Source organism: Gallinula chloropus (genome assembly GCF_964237585.1).
Source record: "Gallinula chloropus genome assembly, chromosome: 2".
Taxonomy (NCBI): domain Eukaryota; kingdom Metazoa; phylum Chordata; class Aves; order Gruiformes; family Rallidae; genus Gallinula; species Gallinula chloropus.
This window is the reverse complement of record NC_140086.1, coordinates 107,979,932-107,999,820: the sequence shown is the minus strand read 5'-3', so window position 1 is coordinate 107,999,820 and position 19,889 is coordinate 107,979,932. Positions and strand designations below refer to the sequence as shown.

The 19,889-nt window shown below is 37.7% G+C and overlaps 1 protein-coding gene across 1 annotated transcript in view; it reads left to right on the top strand.

Moving 5' to 3' along the window:
• Positions 1–19,889, top strand: part of SUGCT (succinyl-CoA:glutarate-CoA transferase) — a gene marked incomplete at both ends in the record, with an annotated part of 338,773 nt that overhangs the window by 227,989 nt on the left and 90,895 nt on the right. The window lies entirely within an intron of this gene.

Below are 19,889 nucleotides of genomic sequence, written 5' to 3'. Positions count from 1 at the left end.
CCACCAAACCTGGAGCTAAGGGGGCGTTGTAAAGCCTTTAAAAATACTGGACAGTATCGTAAAAATACTGTTAAGAACTTTTAAAGTATCACTGAATGAGGCACATGCGATGATTTTTTTGAGGATATGTTTAACCCATCTTGTACCACTGCTACATAGTGTTGGAAGAAAACAGTGGATCATTTTGTTAGAGTCACTCTTTTGGACAATGAAATTGATGGCATACCCTGTGTTAGTTCTGTAGAACTGTAGTTTAGCTGCAGGGAGTTAAACAACATACTTTGATTGTACTTAATTATTCAAATGCTTGATGGGATAATTTAGTACTCAGGCAGAAATAGTGAAGAAAGCCTAACAGTGCTAAATCAGGACCTGAAGCCTGGTGGCTCAAGATTCTTCTCACATTATTTCTATTGGCTTCCAAAATAATGCCTTATGGAAATAGGATTTTATGAGTGTTTTAAGTGTACTGTGGCATATGGCATGATTGAGTCCCTGATAGACTCAGCTCTGGTCTATCAAATCAGAATGCTTACTCATGGAAAGCAGCCATCCCTTAAAAAGAAGTGCTGGGAAGGTCACAGAGTCCTCTCAAGGATTTAGAGGACCCTAAACCCTCACTATCAGTTTCATAGGGTAGCTTTTGGATAGGATATAAATTATTAAGGTATAACACAGTTGGGCAGCAGTTCCTACATTTTTTTTTTTTTTTTTTTTTGTATGGTGGAATAAAAATAGTGAATGCAAAGCAGATTGGAATTTCTGACTTCAGTAAACAGGGACTGTGCAAGCCCAAGAGACCATCTTAGTCCTGGAAGGGAGTACCAGGACTGAAGGTACTTTTAACTTCTCTATTATTTTTTTGTTTGCTAAATCTGTGAATACATAGTTATTTTGTTTTTCAAATACAGTCCAGGAAAGTAGCTCTATGCTTTGCTGTGAAAAAAAGCTGCATACTCAAAATATTTACAGAAACACGGAGACACCAAATATGAATATTAAGCTTAAACCTCAGACTCTAATATCACTTTATCTGATGCTAATCCTCAGTGCTACAGGCATGAGCTATTGCTGATGGCATAAGGATGTGGCTGTGTTTGTTGTAAAGGTTCCTCATTATCTCCTTATCTGTATTCCCCCTCACATTTCTCACACCCATTTGCGCAAAGGTCTCCAGGTTTTTTTCATCATATGAAAGTATCATTTTCAAAGGCTTTTGTTTTTCACATCCATGTCAGTATTGCAGATTAGAATGTGACAGGGAATACCTGGTTGCATACTTCCTTTAAACCTGAGCCAGTAGCGCTGCAAAATGTTAGGGAGAGCACCCTTTCATCTTGCACCATCCACCACTTTAGAGTGAAAGGTTTGTTGATGTAATCCTATTTCCAATCTGTAGAGGTCACCTGTAATGCACTGTTCTGAAGATAAATGCCTACTATTGTTTGATGTTAGATGTTTCTTTTTTTTAGGCCAATTTTAATGATATTTTGGTTTGCCAGGATACTGTGTTGAAATTTTTGAAGACTTCAGCTGTTTTTAAACCACTGTTAACCTTTCATTTGATTGTTAACAATCCTTTCCAAACTGATATTTTTATTATTTCAGTATGTTTCAGCTCTTTTCTTTTTCTTTTGGCAAGATCTGATAAATTTCAGGTAATCTGTGATGTGAGAAGGATCGACTAACTTTTAGATGACAGTACACTAAACCAAGTGTATAGCCCTTTGGCAGTTAGCTGGTGACAAATATGATAATGATTTCAGTGGGAAAAGGGTTGCATCCTGCTGCAATATCACAGAGGGATGAAATGGAAACCTTAGTTTATAATGTAATCTGTGAGCAGTTGTGAAACTCACATCCAGGATCTTTTTTGATCTCTTAAGTAGACCATTGGTTTTGTGATTAATAATAGGGATCTCTAGAGGCCTGTACGAAAGGAAGAACAAGGTAAGAAACATAAGTATCCGGAATCGAATATTAAGCATTATACATTTGCTAGGGCTGTGTATATGTAGAATGGAGACTACAAAATGTTTTTATCATGTGTAGTTGTGTGTGTATAGCTTTGGGTGTCTGTGTCTAACAGACAGAGGTATCATAAAAGTTACTGTATTGATTGTGGGTTTATGGGCGCAAAAACTACCCCAACTAAAGTTAGTGACAAAACTCCAACCAATAGGTATAATTCAACTTCTTGCTTTCCAATTTCCATTAACGTTGTTGGTGCAATATCTTGTGGGGTTTCCCAAGTTTATTAACACTGAAAAGTAGTTCCTGGATGAACTAGATTGACAAATCCTCCTGGAGAAAAACAGTTTTCAGATTTTGTTGGTATAGGTCATGCAATTTTTCCCCAATAAAAAGGCAGAATTTTATTTTGTAGCTTAACTGTATCTACTTTTGCTAACAAGGGTAAGTCAGTTAGGGGTGGGATTTTGTTCTCCATGATCCTGACTGATAGTGGCAGGTACAGGTGGGCAAAGGCTTGCTCTGGCCCAAATGGGTGAATCTAGACCTTTTGGTTACATCTGAGGATCCGGCAGGTTGTGGCAGGTATTTCTTATAACCCTGTCTTTTTTGGTGACAGCGTTAATTGCTCAGCAGGCAGTTTTCACAGTGGTAGATCTGTGTGTGAATGTGAAATGCTTTAGTGCACTTTTGAGAACAAGGTTCCCATTTCCAACCCCACGGAGCACAGCTGCAGAGAGGAAGGCTGCTTGCCCAGTGTGATGCGGTAGCTCTTCACTTGCAATCACGCCATTTGCTGACCCTATTTAATGATGCGGGGAGTTCAAATTAGGTTAACGAGAGCAGGACGACATATAGAAAGCTTCATTTCACTGGATCTTAACACTGGCTCCTGTCCTTTTATTGTTAATGCCCTTTTGTTATTTTTTATTTTTGTTCTATCTGTCTGAGAGTTCAGCTGGCAGCAGGGAAAGTTTTCTGAGCTGGTTTGGCTTGGTGTGTGGTTTTTAAAGCCCCTCACTGCTTGTGGAGGGATCCACTTTCTAGGGCTCTGTCACTTTCCTCTCTCTCTTCCTGCATTTAGTCCCTTCCTTACCATTCCCAACATATGGTACGCACAGTTGCAATGTCTTGCATCTGTCTAGAAGTGTGACTTTCTTAGAGCTGATTCTCCTGTTTCTTTGTGCATGAGCCAAAAAAAGGACTGTGTATTACCCAAGGCTGCCAGCACCCTTCTCCCAAGAGAACATGTGTGGTCCCTCCACAGTCATCTGAATTCCCACTAACCCCAGAGATCAAGACTGTTTAGACTTCTTCCTGTCTCTGGTGGCCACCATTATCAAAATGACTTTGTCTGCCCAGAAAGTTAAAACCCATTGCTATTACACTTCCAGTTGTATTGATGATAAACTATGGAAAACATCAGTGTCATATATTGTATTTAACATAAGGAGCTGTTTGACACAATGTATCCTTGAAATGTTTATAGTGAATAAGCAAAACTTTGAATTAACTTTAATAAAAACTCTCTTTAACCTCAGAAACGGAGCCTGTTACAGTAAAGTTTTATCTCTCTTATTGATGTTCACCCTTCTCATTCTGAGGGCCAAACACTATAGTAAATGGCAAGGAGCCTCTATCCATTTTATTGTGCCCTTTCCTTTTGCTGTGTGTTCAGCACATCTTACAAGAACAAAATAAAGAGAATTCCTTGAATTCCCATAGCATGGAGGCTAATTTGCATTGCTGACCTCTTGGTTTCGCTCCCCATGTCCCCTAAAGGAGAATACTTCTGACAGGAAGAAAAAAGTAGTGTGTTGCAAACTGACTATCCTTAGAAGGTGGTATATTCCCTGCTTAATCCCCTGTACTCTATCTTCCTTTCTTGTTGTTCAAGTTATCTCTTTGACAAATAAAAGCTCTTATTTGATAGATCATAACAGTCCTCTTATGTGTGAGCATCTTGAAGCTTGTTGGAGACACAGAGACATACAGGAGACAAAGCAATGCCTTTGTGACTCAGAGACTATAAGAAGGACTGTTTTTTTAATGAAGGGAGCCAAAATGGTAAAGCATAGTTCTGTTAGTCCTAATTTCACCTTAACTGATGTTTGTCAATATCCCTCTCTGACCGTTTGCTGAAAGGGTAAGTGGGCCATTAGATGGCCAAAGTTGCAATGACAAACATTCTTAGATGCCAATAAAGTGATGTTCAGTTGGTAGTTGCCTGTGTGCTCCTTCTAGCCTGACTCTGTCCTGTTCCACGCAAGCATAGGATCAATACCTTTAGCTTAAATCTTACTCAGACGGTCATAATTATGATGTTTAGCAATTTTCTATCATAATAGCCAAAGACTGATAAAGCATGACAAATAACATTAGGGATAAATGGTCCTTTTCCTCTCACTTTATCCCCCACCACCAGGAGGGTCAGCAAAGGAATATTCCAGTCTGCTTTTGTATGGGGACATTACATGAAGTAGGATTGATTCTCTTGGATTGAAGAAGTTCCAGATGGAATTCCCTGGCTAAAAATTAGTATGAGAGTATGCTGGAAAAGTGTTTTTCTGTATTCTGTCTTCTCTACAACTAGACATTCTTCTATCGGCTGCTGAACTGCATGGACTTTTGATCTCATGTGGTCCAGCCATTCCTGTTTCTTAAATGTGTGCTACATGTGCAAGAAGAAAATGGGCTGGTGAATAAAAGACACAGTCTTGTTTTAGATGAAAATTCATTCTCTTTCAGATCACAGAGTGGTAGGGGTTGGAAGGGACCTCTGGAGAGCACCTACTCCAACCCCCCTGCTAAAGCACATTGATCTAGAGCAGTTTCAACAGGATTGCATCCAGGTCATTTGTTTAAACAAGTTGACTTGCATAGTATATTGTGGCTTCTCTGTTTAATTTTTTTTAGCTAGATTCTACTAATAAAAAAATCTCCTATGTGTTTTGTATGATTTCATTTGCTCCTTGCAGGCCTCATCTCAGGCCATAATTCTTGATTTCTCCTAATTAGTTGCTGTGGAAATGATTATGTCATAAACACAAACAATGGGGATATAAGGAGCAGATGAATTCTTAAGAAGCAGAGATTTGTTTTCCTGTAAATGACTAAAAAACCCTAAGGAGAGGCATTATAATACTTTCTGCATTGTCTTTCATCTCAGGATTTTACAGTACTTCTCAAGTATTAATACATTAAAGATTTTTGTGAAGCTGCTGCAGAAATGGTGTTGAAACCTTCCATGTTAGTTGTCCTCAGTAACTCATGATCAAATCATTGTTGCTTGCAACTAAAAATAAGCTTTTCCTTGCAAACTGAGCCTCTGCTCTGAGAACCGACTGGATTCTTCCCAATGTACTCATCATCGCTAGTTATAGCGATTCTGCTGACCAAGTTATTTACACCTGTGCAGTCCAATTTGCTTCAAGGCTCATTTTATCCCTCTGCCTTCAGATTCTTTCCCTTTGAGACTTGTAGGCAGTTCCAACACTTTCAATGGTGTTGCCTCACTGTTACTGCTCTGTGTGAAAGAACAGTAAATGATTGTATCGAAGGAGTACAGGGTGGAATGGAATCTGCAGCTGTGTCAATCTCAGCTACGTTATGCATGACTATCGGGTGAAAAATCAATAAAAATATATTTTTTTGCCACTGAAGTCAGCACATGTGGCTAAGTATCCTCTAGGGAATGAAATCCATCACTCTGTACAGGCCCACTGTACAGCAATGTTCTTAAGTGCTCAAAATGGAGCTTGCATGGTGTATAGGCCATGTGAATTCACGTGTGGTTTCCACCAAGGGAGAGGCTCTTTGAGTCAGAAGATGCCTTTTTGCATGGTCACTTTTCAGAGTTGTACTAATTTTGGCATTCACAACACCTCTGTCACACAGCTGAGTATTTGTAACTGCTGGGTTTTACAGATGGGAAAACCAAGGCACAGAGAAATTAAATGGTTAATGGCGGAGTAAACGCAGAGCTCAGGATTTCTGATTGTCTCTCCTACCCTCCACAGAACATTTCTGGAGCAGAATGGTTTCCAAACAAAAATATCTATCAGGTTGCATAAAATATCTGCAACAGCTCTTTAAACATGCAAAACTGGATTGATTTTAAATGACTGTGGTCTTTCCTTTAGTGATTAGAAGGAAGGGATGCTTAAGTGCTTAAATATTTCCTTCTGCTACTAATAAAAACAAAAAATAGAAACTATCCTGCAAATATGTATGGGATAGAAAAATCTACATATCTATTAGGTTTCCAGCTAAAAGTTTTTTTGAAACTGAGGCTGTAAGTGCACGTTCAGAAGTAGGATCTTCTTGTCAGCTGCCCGCATCTGTTATTAGAACTGTACAGTAGTGAATTTCCAGCATTGCCTTGTATTATGCCCATGTCAATTTTATAGAACTCAGATATGTGCAAGAAAGATACACTAAGAAGGGCAAAATGCTTTTGCATAGTTTTTATATTATTCACACAGCTGGAATGTTTACAGCATAGTACAGAGTGTAACAAGAGCAAATGCTGAACCACATCAAGCGGTTCCCTTGTTGCGCATGTCATTTAAATATCAAATCTATAAGGGCGTTTGCTATGTTCTTCACACACAGAAAGACCACAACTAAGTGACTTAAAAGTATCCCATGAGTTTTTAAAAATGCGGACAAACAACTCTCTTCTTTTGATAATTGCAAATACATTGTTCCACTCAGTTGGTTCTGCAACATCTGCTGTTTTATAAAGCATTTTAAAATGTCATCTCCTTTCCCCGTTTGCCCACACCCTTCCCACTGCACCTTAACCCCAGCATAACAAGAAACTTTAATTTCTAAGGAAATCTGTAGAAAATTTTGCAAAAGAGGGTTAAGGCATAGTGTCTGCATAGGCTTGAGTATTTCTTAAATTAACAAGAAAGCCAAGTCAGCAGCATGGGGCAACGCTAATGTACAGAACAATTTTCATGAGGAAGATGACTAAGATTCTGGGCTGATTCAGTGGAAAGGTGTTATTAAATGTGTCTTGCAGAAGAGATTACTTAGAACTTTCTGCTTGGTAGCATTAACTTGATATGCCAGTCTTGGCATTTAGTTTTCTCAAGTCACAGGGCGGTTTCTCAAGAAGGAAAGACTGTAACCCACTTCATGAGTTCTGGTATGTGTTGAACATTTGACTTGTAAATTGAGTGTATTTTCACAGTTAACTAGTTAAGGAGCTTCATAGTGTATGCCTGAGATGAGCTTACAGGTTAAGGAATCTAAGTGGGCAAAGGGAAAGGCCATTCCTGTGTAATGGGAATGTGTAATCAGGGTATTTTGTCATTCTTCATTGAAGTTCTTGTCAGGAGGTGAGTAAAGATATAAATCTAATAATACAGATGATAGAAAAGGCACAAATTTAATAATATAGAAATAACTGCAGAGGCTTCACAAAAAACTCCCAAAGCAAGGGGTCATCATAAATATCATGAGGTGGGGGGCAGGGGTGTCATCCTTCTTAATTTTAGTGATCTCTGAGTAAAGCGTATAGTCTAAGCAGGTTTTGTAGTCTGTTTTCAGAAAAGAGAAAGGGAGCGGGGGCACCTCTAGATGGCAGTTCATCCTACCTGTCTGGGTGAGAGCAGGTGCTTTCTTTACACCTGACTAAATTTAGATAAGATGTATCTCACCTTCACTACTCAGCACAGAGGAAGGTGCTTCACAATTCAGTGAAGTTAAAGACTTACTTCCTAGTTTTTCAAGTCATTAGGGTGGAAGATTTTATCCTCATAAAGAACATAAGGGTTGAAAAAAAGGACTGCAAACTATTACTTAGTGAAGTTGCCATCTCTGACAGTGCACTGTAAACCTCTGGCAAATACGATAAGACATATCTAACTACATTCAGAAGGCAAAATTTTATTCATAGTGAAAAATGTCATGGCAACATTTTTAAGAGGAGACTGATGCTCTAATATGTGATTTCTGATCATGGGCCTCATGATTTATATACTCTGTGTTCTCACCCTTATGGCCCCACTGGGATAGCAATTCTCCATGGCCTACTGTAGGCTTCATAGAATCACAGCATGGTTTGGGCTGAAAAGGACCTCAAAGACCATCTAGTTCCAACCCCTCTGCCTTGAGCTTAGACATGCTCCCAAGGTTTCCCAGAGCTCAACCTAACTTGGCCTTGGATACAACCTGTTCCAGGGCCTCACCACCCTCACAGGGAAGAATTTCTTCCATATATCTAATAGACTTACTTAAATTACCAAGTATCACTAGTGCCCTAACCAAAATTTTCTGAGAGGCTAAATGCAAGTGCTGCCTCTAAGAAATACTATTCCAAGTTCTGTGTTGCCTTAGCTGAAAAGTTATTAGTATCCAAGGAGAGGAACTATGATCCTATATCCTTAACCTTTCTCATGTCTGTTTTGCCAGAGTTGTGTGGCTGACAGATAAGTAGGGATACCCTTACCTGCTTTACACTCACTAAAGCAAGTGGCAAGACATGAAAGTACAGTAGCACCGTCTTCAGCACAGATTAGAAACCAGAGCACCTGTTTTAAGGTCCCAAGTATGCTTGTACCTATGTGCTGTTGTCTGCTTTCCTTTCTGTTATAGTTAACTCCTTAAGGGTTTTTTTTTTTCTTTTCTTTTCTTTGCAAAGAGTGTGTCTTGTTTAATTAGCTAAACAGAGGTTGTAGGGGGTTATTTTTACTCCCCGTAAATACATTAAAGGGGCAAGATTCTGAGTGGAAGATGCATTGTGGCAAGTTGAAGGCATAGTAAAACTGTTCATGAGTGTAATTAGGCTGCAAACTAAGGCAAGGTAGAACATTTCTGAAGGAGCAGTGGATGCAAGCATTCTAGCTGCCATTAAGTGTGATAGGTTTGTGGAGAAAGATTGTGGTCTTGAAGTATAAAAGCTAGGATTTGGACACCTAAGGTAAAAGAGAGCATGGTGGATTTTTTTTCTAGGAAGTCTTGGTCGTCTTAATTTTGGGGTGAAATCATGCCTTTTTGATAGTTTGTGGCATGATGTTGTTATGAAATGAAACTAACAAAGATGTAAATTTTACAAGCTGCAATCTTTGAGCCTGTTAATTTCTGCTTTTGAACCTTTACCCTGTCTCTGTTGTCCTCTGCTACACTGTGATGATTCACTATGATGATTGTCATGCCAGACGGTGTCCCCTCAGCATTGTGAGCTCAAAACGCGTTCCTAAGCAAACAATATTCCTGCAGCCTTAGAAGTTTAAGAAAGAAAGGGAAATAGTGATTCCCTTTGGACCATTAGCCACATGACCTTTTGTTCTCATATGGTTTAGTCCCTTTTCTGTACGTGACTGCCACTTGGGATTTCTTTTTTGGCTGTTGTCCATTTTATTCCAGTTAGCATTTAGTTCACACGTCGTTATGAGCAGCGCTGGTTACGAAGATACGCAGCTCTTGTCATAACAGAAGTATTTTGTATGCACCTGCAATTTGACGTTTGTGTTGAGGGAATATTGCAGATTGAATAAAAAGAACCCTGAAATAATTTGCTTTTTTTCTGACTGCACCTGCTGTGGAGTTGTTTTCTTGTATTTTTGGAGGAAGGGCGTTGAGGTGGGGTTTTTTATTTTCTTATTTTATAAAAAGAACAATCTGAAGGTGTGTTTATGGCGTTAGGGAAAAGGTACATTGTGAGTTACAATGCTATAAGCAGAGAGAAAAGGAAAATCTGTAAGACAGATGGCTATTAACATGGCGTAAATACCCTATTTTTAAATGCAAGGGGAAGGAGGTGTTCCATATATAGCCCTCAAGCTGGAAGCTTCATGTTTGTAACAGTACCATGGCAATGTCCAAGGATTAATCGCTTCCTGTGTGCTATTTGTAACAACAACATCAACAAAAAGTGTTCTCCAGAAGCTTTATGTTATTAGTGCATTTGTTCCTCTTCAGATGCACGTATTCAGATGCACTGAATTCATTGAGACCACCTTAGCCAGTTTGCCATACGTATGCACACCTGACCACCTGAGAATCCTCCTGGTGCAGGAAGCTGTTTGCCACCATGCCAGGTTGTCCCACCACCCCCTGATCTGCATACTGGAGGCAAGGAAGGGAAAGGGTGTCAGAGCGTGCTGCAGCTGTGCTCTGCTGTGACTCAACCAGGTGCTCACAGAATTAGGGAGCTATAAATGGTTTCCTGATAGAGTTGCCCAGCTTGCTTTCTCCAAGTAAAACTCTGCACTGGAGAGTGTCTGGCCTGATAGCATTCACAAAAGCAACAGATTTGGCCTTGAAATGCTTCTTGCTGCTCATTGCAGGAACTCAAATGACTTAGAATGTGAATGACCTAACGTACTTCAGCAATTGTGCTGAAATTAAGAGTTTGGTCTCACGTATCCATGTTAAGTGGAAAGACAAACAATTTAAGTTATGTTAACAATACCTCTGTAATGGAAAATGTTGATACCTATGCTGATGGGAATTTTCTCTAATTGATCTTCTGTATTCAAGAAACTGCTATTGGAAACTGATATTTCACACCTTCGTACTGTGGTGATTGTTACTTATTAAGTGCTTTTATATCACCATCTCTGGGAGTAGAAAGTCCCCAAATACATGTTAATGTTAATCCATCTTGTCAAGTAAGTTTTTTCATAATGTGGCGTGACTGGAAAATGATCAGTTGTGAGCTTTACATTATAGTTTAATTCAAGGCAATATAAAAACACAGCTTCACAATTTCTTTTTAGTAATTTTAATATTTCATTCAGAGCTTCTGGGTTTTTCTTGGGAGGGGAAGAGGTTGCTTTTTGGGGGAAACTTTGTTTGGCAGGTAGTCATTGCCTGTGTTTGTTGAAAACCGAGTGTCAAGACAGAGTCAAGTTTCAGTAAAATAGCACGTGGTACAAGGTAAACTGTATGTTTCCATGGAATATATCCTATGATGAAAGCGTCTTTCTTAAGTAGCCACTCTCTCTAAATAATGCATTCTTTCCACCATTGTTATTTTGTTCTCTGACAAGTAATTACAAACTTACTCCTCAAAAAGAAAAGAAAAGAAAAAAGCAAGCCATACACCTACAGGAAGGCTTTTAAAAGTAGCTCCTGCTGGTTTAATCTTTGTTTATATAAATTCATGTGTGTTTTGAGAGCTCGTTTTTCAACTTTGAAGCACCCTTCTGTATTTATTTCTCTGGAACGTTTTGCAGTGGTCTTACGTTGAGAAAAAACAATGCTGGCAGTGAGTTTGTGTGTATAAGCTAAGGACTTTTTGAGATGCATGCATTTGTGCCAGCTGCAGTTACTGGTTTTGACTGGCAAGCTAGTACCACCCTCATAGAACAGTGCCTTAAAAAAAGAAAAAAAAAAACGGGATTACAGATGATGTTTTTTAATTAATTCATTGCCCAAGTTTGAATATAATGCTTTATCTCAAAATAGGCAGTTACAGAACCATGTAATTGTTGTGTAGCATCCTTGTTGCACGAAAGAGCCATGAAAAATAAAAAAAAGAGAAAAAAGAAGGGAAGATTTAGGGTGTGACTCAAGGATTCAGGATCCATCCAGATTGAGAGAGCAGCCCCAAAAAAAGAATGACATCCAGAAGCTGCAAACGGACAGATGGACAAGAGGCCTTGGATGACGAAAAAGAGTGGAGTAATAAATGTAGTCAGAAATGTAGGGTGGAATTGGTCCTTTTCACATTTCCATGGAGTAAGGGTTGGGTTTGGGAAGAATTTGGGAAGGGACAAGATCCTGGTGAAGTTGAATGAGGCTTGTTTCCCAGAGGGAGATAGAGTATTGTTTGGTGAGCCTATTTATTTTTTTTTTAATTATTATTATTTATTTTCAGTGAAAAAAAAGATGATAAACCTTTCCTGGTGCTTTCCTGCAGTAAGTTAGATGTCACCCAAAATAAAAATGTTTTGTTGATTTTTAAAATACATTGATTTTTCCTTCTTTCTATTTAAAGCTTAATTGCAAAATAGAAATATAATTTAGAAGCAATCACTTTGCAATTTAAGTGACATGTCATAGGTTTGGGGGTTTTTTTCAGTTGAGTTATTGCTGATTTCAACCTGAATTTGTAAATCATTTTCAGGTGGGCTCAAAACTAGAACCTTATTCACTGAAAACACCATGAAATGTCTAATGGAGAGAAGGAAAAGCTATGCACAATGCATAATTGCTTCCAAATCCTGTAGATACCACATAATCCAAGTGGCCTTGGATCCAACCTGAAGCACTCAGTCCCTAATTGCATGCCAAATACCTGTGCTTTTTGGGAGTTAGATTGTTTGTTCCTAGTCAAGAAAAGAGTGCCAGCTTGCAATGTATCAAAGACTGTGAATGAAAATAATTTTCTGCTGTTTCCTGCTTTGAAAGTAAGTGCTGGTCAGATATCCATTGTAGAATGAGGATATTTGAAATGAAGGCATTCAAAGTAAGTGGTTATTGATGAAAAATGATCACTGTGAGAAAATTGAAACAACCAAATATTTTGCTTAAAGTTGAAAAAAAAAATGGGGCTCCCGACCAAAGAAATACATGCTTACTTCAGCAATAAATGCATAGCCCTGACTGAGTGCTAGAAGTCTCCTTCTCTTTTTCTAATAGTTGTCCCTTGGCACATTCATCTGTGTGTGTTGCTTACAGGCCTGTCTGGTAATCTTTAGCTAGTTCTAAATCACAGGTTTCTCCATATGCAGGCCAAATGTTACAGAAGATACTGAAAGTTCATGTATGCATGTGCACGTACTCTCAAAGGCTTTAAAACATCCACAGATATCTTTAAAGGACACATGCTAACAGAAAAAGTTAATAGGCTGTGGTACTGGAAAGTGTTTCAGAGCAAAACCAAGTTGTCAGATATTCATAAAATGCTTTTAAGAGTACAAAAGTTTGATCTCTACACTGGTTTCAGGTACCCGGAAATTAGAGGGTTTGTTTGGCTCAAGTTAATGGTCTTAATCTAGCAATGATTAAAATATTGCAGGACATTTTAGTTCTCACTTGAATGCCTTTCCTTGTTAGAGGAGGCTATTACATGCTTTTACTGTTCTATGCTGCAGTAGTACTTCCTAATCCCTTATCTTCTTGCTTCACTTACACTTACAGTGCAGATTTCATAAGGAAAATCAATTTTATTGTTTGAGAAGCTGAGGCATGAAATGGCTACAGGGGCTTTAAGGGGGTCATGGAAAGACTGTCCAAAGTTAGGAGAGAACTCTGATTTCTCTGCACCACATTCCTTCACCAAGATCACCTTAACATTCACAGGGAAAATGGAGCCATCTGGGACACAGTGTTATCACTAGGATTTACCTTCCCATAGGAAGTATGGGAAGTTATTTGTGATAGGTACTGAACTAGATGGAGTTGTACTTGCCTTGAAATTCAATGGTTATGTTGGACCTAATTCCTGTGATCTGAGGAAGAAGAATCTCTGGCATGAGTGAATATCTGTCAGGACTACTGAATGCAGCTAATTCTATTTCCCAGGTCCCCCACTGGACATACTTGCTGTGCCACTTTACTCCTATGGATTGCCACGTTATGAAACGGAGTAAAATCTGGGGGTAGTTGTGTCACTCATGTAACACACGTGCACACTTGGTGCACTCATATCCATGGTCACATATACGCTCATACTAAATATTTGCTTCCAGTTCAAATTTGAGGATGGACAACATAAAACCCATTCTTCCACTTCTGCTCTGGTGAAATAATTTCTCAAAAATGTAGGCTTTTATCTGAACATAAAGTTTGTATTTCTTTTGAAACAGACCTTAGGGAAAAATAACCAGTACTTCTAAACAATAATAAATCCTGGTTCACACATTTGCAAGTTAGCAGCATTAAAAAATTAAACTGAATTTACCTCAAGTATTTAAACAAATCTACATCTCTTCAGTGACTAGAACAAGAACTATGTTATGGATATGTTTCTGCTAAACTTCTCTAATGATTTCTGTCTGGAAAACCTGACTGTGCAGAAGGTCTATGATAACATTTTGTCCTATTGTTATCCAGCACTACACATATAGTGAGGGGAAAAATAATATCGCCACCTTTCTAAGCTACACTTACAGTAGATTTTCCAACTGAAATAAAAGAGAACAGTTTTTCAGTTTATGTAATAGTTGTTCAGCTGTTTGGTACATTGGCTCTTTTGTATTCTCTGTAACACTCATTGGATATGGAGATAGTGAGGAATAAGCAGCTGCACTCCATGTCCCAAGAATGAAAGATATCAGACAAAAGGTCCAGCGACACCCTTTTGTTCAAAGGGAATGCAAGAGCAACTTTTGAATACAGGGTGATGTCTCAGCCTTGGAATAAGTTGTTATTTTGTTACAGCTGACCCTAAAGGTTTTAGAGGTCCCATTGGTCATGCAATTTATTTAAAAATAGTTATTGTTCAGAACTAGGTCTGGATTTAGATGAGGAATTAGTATATGTGCTTACACTGAAGGAGCATAAGAAGTATGTGGGCGTGTTGGAGTGGGTCTAGAGGAGGGTCATGAAGACAATCAAGAGGACCGAAGCACCTCTCCTATGAAGACAGGCTGAGAGAGTTGGGGTAGTTCATCCTGGAGAAAAGAAAGCTCCAGAAAGACTGTACAAAAAACTGTAATTGCCAAGTGATAACCGGGCAAATTGACATTCTGTTTTGGGAAGAATTTTGGCAAGAGAAAATTTATCGTCATGCTCAAGAGAAAGTGATGTATTATATACATTGTACACTGTAAAATGCACAAACAAATAATACAAAATCAGTTTAAAATATTAATGTTTCAGTAGAGCGAGGCAATGAGTTGGTGGGTGTTCATGGGATATTAATTCACTTAGTCATCAGGGGTTATGTCATGATGATCTTTTGTAGAATACATAAAACAGCATGTTTGGTAAAATAAAATCTTGGATGACTAAAAGATTATAACTAGCAGAGAGAGTAATGACAGATCACCATAGGAAGTTCTTACTGATGGAAGTGGGCACAATGAATAGCATTGGCATTGACATAGATTGTCATAAGCCATATTGAGAACACTAGTTTTCCATGCCGTTGGCTATTCCTGACTGCTAGCAAAGATTGTGGTCATATTCTAGTGTTTTTTTCATAGTTAAAGGTCTCCTAGTAACAATAATTTTAAGTCTTCTGTGTATTAAGCTGCAAAAACAAAATAAAAATAATCTATCTTTCAATTCCAATAAAGTGGGAAACCCTGAAATATAGTTCTTGCCTCCACAGAGGCTGTTGGCATTTTCTAGTAGTTAGAAAAAAGGCCACTGTGAACAGACCAATTTGTGTTTAAAATACAGATTTATAGTGTCAGATAGTATCTCATTCTGAGCCATCTTGTCAACACATAAGGAAACAACGTAATCTGACAAAGTAATATGTGGATTGTAAATCATGTTACCTCAAAAAAAACCCACCCCTTTTCCTATAATTAACTTATGCAAATCTAATTTTTAAAGTCATTACATTGGCAAGTACTTTCTAGAATGTCAAAGGTAGAAAATCTTAGGAATACTACTGAGAGAAGGGTTTTGGTAAGAGGCCAAAAATTCTGATCACCTTGTATGTATTTGCGTGTATGTGTGTATATATATATATATGTATGTATCTGTATATAGTGAGAGAGAAAAGATTCTGCATCTTAGGTTGTCGGATCTGAACACAAAATATTAGCCATTGCAGTGCAATAGTGGGATAGACCACGAGAGAGAACTTAGCCCAACAGGAAAAACAAAAGTTTTCTTTGAAGCTGGGGAGGCTTGTTCTAATTTTTTACAGCACTATATGACAGCTCTGTTCAGTTCATCACCCAATGAAAAACTCTTTTTATCTACTCAGAAATAATAGGGGAAAGCCTGTAAAAGATACTCTGTCCTTAAAATAGCCCAATGCAAATATTGGCAAGATTTGGAGTTTTGACGTCAGCTTTCTCCTCTCAACAGGTACATTGAGTAAAAAAGTGTTTAATGACTTGGCATAGAATTTATCAAAATAATTAAGAACCTTCCTTTGTTTCCTGCGATCCTTAAATTATAACTTCATTATGAAAAATGTCCTCATTATGAGGTAGTCATGTAAACAGATTATTGTCTGTCTTTACTTGGCAACAGAAATATTATTTTTAACATTGAAGCAAACAGGTTCTTTAAAACAGATCCATCCAGTTCTCCACTGACATTTTTTAGCTTTGTGAATGGCTCATTTAATCGAATGAAACATCATCTGTGTTTTTCATATGATAGAAGTATTGACTTTTTAAACTGAATTAAACCCTAAATTTAGGGGATTTAGGTAGGAATAGATATTTGATAGGTGTTTTACATAGATAAGGGAGAAAAGGACCCACAAACCCCAAGGTCAGAATTTTAAGGCAATATTACTGAACAGTCTGAGTATTTATGACATGGTAGATGTGAAAAAAATTCTTTGAAAGAAGCTTGAAGAATAGTAACGTTGAAATGTGATTTTTATATAGGATTTGTTTTATTTGCATTTGGCAATCAGGAGGGGAAAAAATAAGCTATTTTTATTCCATGGTATTGAGACCGAAATTCAAGTTTTCTTTAAAACTCATTGTAAATGGGATATTTGGTGGAGGCCATGAACTACTTTAATACATATTCCATCATTCTGTGTTGCATTTTTCCTTGTTTTAATTCACTTCAGCATACTGAATAATTGAAAATCCAGCTACAGCTAGCATACGCTTCACTGTTGGAGCTGAAGCTTTAGATGTGCACTGAATGGCAAGTGGTGTACCCAGAAAACTTAATGCTGTCTAAAGGGAGAAGAAGGGCTGGGGTAGTTGGATGAATACTTAATTCCTTATATCTGTTTTATGTCTCTAGTCAGCCTGGAAACACAGATTTCCTAGTGAAAGAGTTATATGGTCTTTCCAAGAACTCTACTCTCTCACAAAAAGAAAAGATTGGCTTCTATATAAAGTGTCAGCAACGAAGGAAAAGTAGGAATGAAGGAAAAAGATACTGTGTAGGAATCTCAGCAGAAAAGCTAGCTTTAGAAAAAATAACATTCCTACTGGCGCAACCTCTTGGCCCATTATAAAGATGAAATCCTCACATGACAGAACACTCCATTCCCCCGTGTCAGAAAAAGGACACTGTTTAGTGAGGACTTGCGGTTGCCCAAAGCAGTAATTACCAGCAATCAGGATTGAGACAAGAAATTTGTTTCTTTTTGTTCTATAAATTCAGTGACAAGGATTTAGTCTCCTTCATTAAATCTTGCACAGCTCGCCTGTGGAACTTTAACAAAAACACCCCCCAAAACTAAAAAACATCCCTCCCAACCCTCCCCCAAAGAAACAAACCTTTAAAATTTTAGGGTTAAATCTGCAGATTCTGTCAGTTTTCTTCCATCTGTCATTTATTGCATCCATAACTCTACATATTTAAACAATAGTCACTGTAATTTACCATTAAACTGTTAATAGTTGCTTATGTCAGCGATCAAATGTTTCCCAACAGGAGAAGGAAATTAATATTTTTGCTTTGTGTTTTCAAGGATTAATGCATATGGTCACCATACTAAACTGCAGTTCCATTGTTTAATTTTTTGTTTAAATTGTTTCATGAATAACTTTATGCTTCTGCTCATTTGGGTTAGCTATGGAAAAGAAGGAAACATTATATTTGATCCCTTACTGTTGAGTGAAGGAAAGGCAAAAAACACTGTAGCTTGATGTGGAAACCCATCTGCTTAATTCAGTGGAATATCTCCTTTTTGGCCATCTTTCTGATTATTGTATTATAACACATTCTGTTTCTTTTTCCAGTCTGGCCTCTTGTACATACACAAATATATAACAGAGAAAATGAAAGATTCCACTTAGGAAGAATTTGACCCACTTATGGCTGTAACCTTGGTCCTACAGATTTTTCAAACAGAAATCTAAAAGTAAAACATGATAATGTATCTCTCCTTATTCTTTGTTGTCTGCCTTTCCTGATCATGTTTTTCATTAGTTTTTTCCTTACTTAACCAAATTATTTTGAGTAATACAGCACTCTGTTAATATATATTTTAAATCATTTTAATGGAACAGGCTAAGAGCATCTGCCCTTGTTGTTGAGAGGCCACACTCATCGGCTTGCTGAAAATGCCTCTTGCATGTAGATTTTTTAATGTTCAAAATTAAGGTTTTTTCAATCATTCAATAGTTGACAATTAGGGTGTCATAATTACATTGTATATGAAGGATATATGGCCATCCCTAGCAAAAGACATGGACCCAACCAGGTGAAGTTATAAACAAGGCAACTTTGTGCATCTTAAACTATCTGTTGATTTTTTTCCTGTTAGGGTTTCCCCAGCAAACCATTATGGAGGTAAATGACATTGTGTAGTATATAAACATTTATTCTTATTTGAATAATAATTTTAAGTCTTTTAGAATATTATCAACCATAAATAGGCACAATTTTTTTATGTCTGCTCTACATTATAGGTCCCATTCTAATTTGAGCACCAAAGCTGCACTCTTCAATTCTCAGTTTTGGCAATCAGTCTAAACTTTTAACCTTGATTGATGTTTTAGTGATTGGCAATTATGTTCTAAGTAAGTCATAAAGGGAGTTTGAATCTGGATCTTTTAGCCAATACAACTTATATATAAAAAATATGCTATGTAGCAGCTTCTTCTCCATGGTGATCATAAAGGGAGCAGAACATAATCTTGGCAAAAATGCACAAAGGATTTTGCACTCATTCCAGTACAGAATAAAAGAATTTAATGAAACCTCAAAATTGCCATGAAATGGAGCTGTCATCTTTACTGTCATCACTTCTGATCATTCTAATCTGTTTTTTCCTGTGACTTCAGAATAATGTGGATAAAACCCAAAGATCAATAGAGATCCATTTTATCCTCTTGTCTTATATAACATACTACAACATGAACAACATTTTGACTATTCTTGGCTTTCATCTTTGGTGGTGGTAGACATGCTTTCCCTTCAAAATTATGCTTATTAAAATAATGATGCCATTAAATCCTACGAACTCTGATTGTACCCATATACATAACCTGAATTTTGTATAAAAGCCTTCCATTTTTAGCCATGTTATTTTTCTAAGGCATGTGTGCCTTTTAAAAGATGGTTCTGATCTAAGAAATACTGGTAGCTGTCTGTTTTCCTAGGAGATCAGAGGTGAGGCCAAGATGGACTGATAGCTCAGTGTATGCAGGTTTTAGGAAAGAAGACATTTCCACTTTGCCCAGACATTCATATATAAAGTCCTCTTTACTGATGTGAATGGTTAATGAAGGTAAAGCTTCCGCAGGAAAGAAGAAAAAAGCCTTTCCATACAATGCTAACAGGACTTTTGACAGAAATAAGTTTTATCACCCAACATGCAACAGGTACATTCCTTCAAATTAATGGTGTTCAGCCAAATGTAACATCACAAACACTGAAAGGCTTGAGTTACACATCCTTTCAGGAAGGATGAAATAAGGGTTTTTTTGCTAACTTGTATGACTGAAAACTGTTAACATCGGTGTTTGTGTCCCAAAAAGTGCACTTGTGCAACTCCTGTGTGATCAAGGCTGTCACCTTCTGTGTCCTTCAGGAAAAGAGAACCACCAAACACCACAAAAGGTGACATTTGAGCAGACACGGTGCTGAGAAGAGTCCATTAATCTCTTATTAATCATGCTGACATTTTAAAGAATGATTTTTTGTGTGAGTGGAGGGGAAAAATAAATAAATCTCGCAAATGTATCAGATAGTATGATGTAAGCTAGATCCTGCTTGGTAGTATTCCATATTAAATTTTCATTTACTTACATTCACACCTGCATGGAATACTTGCAGGTATTCTTGCAAGTACATTCAGAAGTGGTACACTTTCATAAGTGATCATGACAGGGTATCCATGTGGGAGGAAT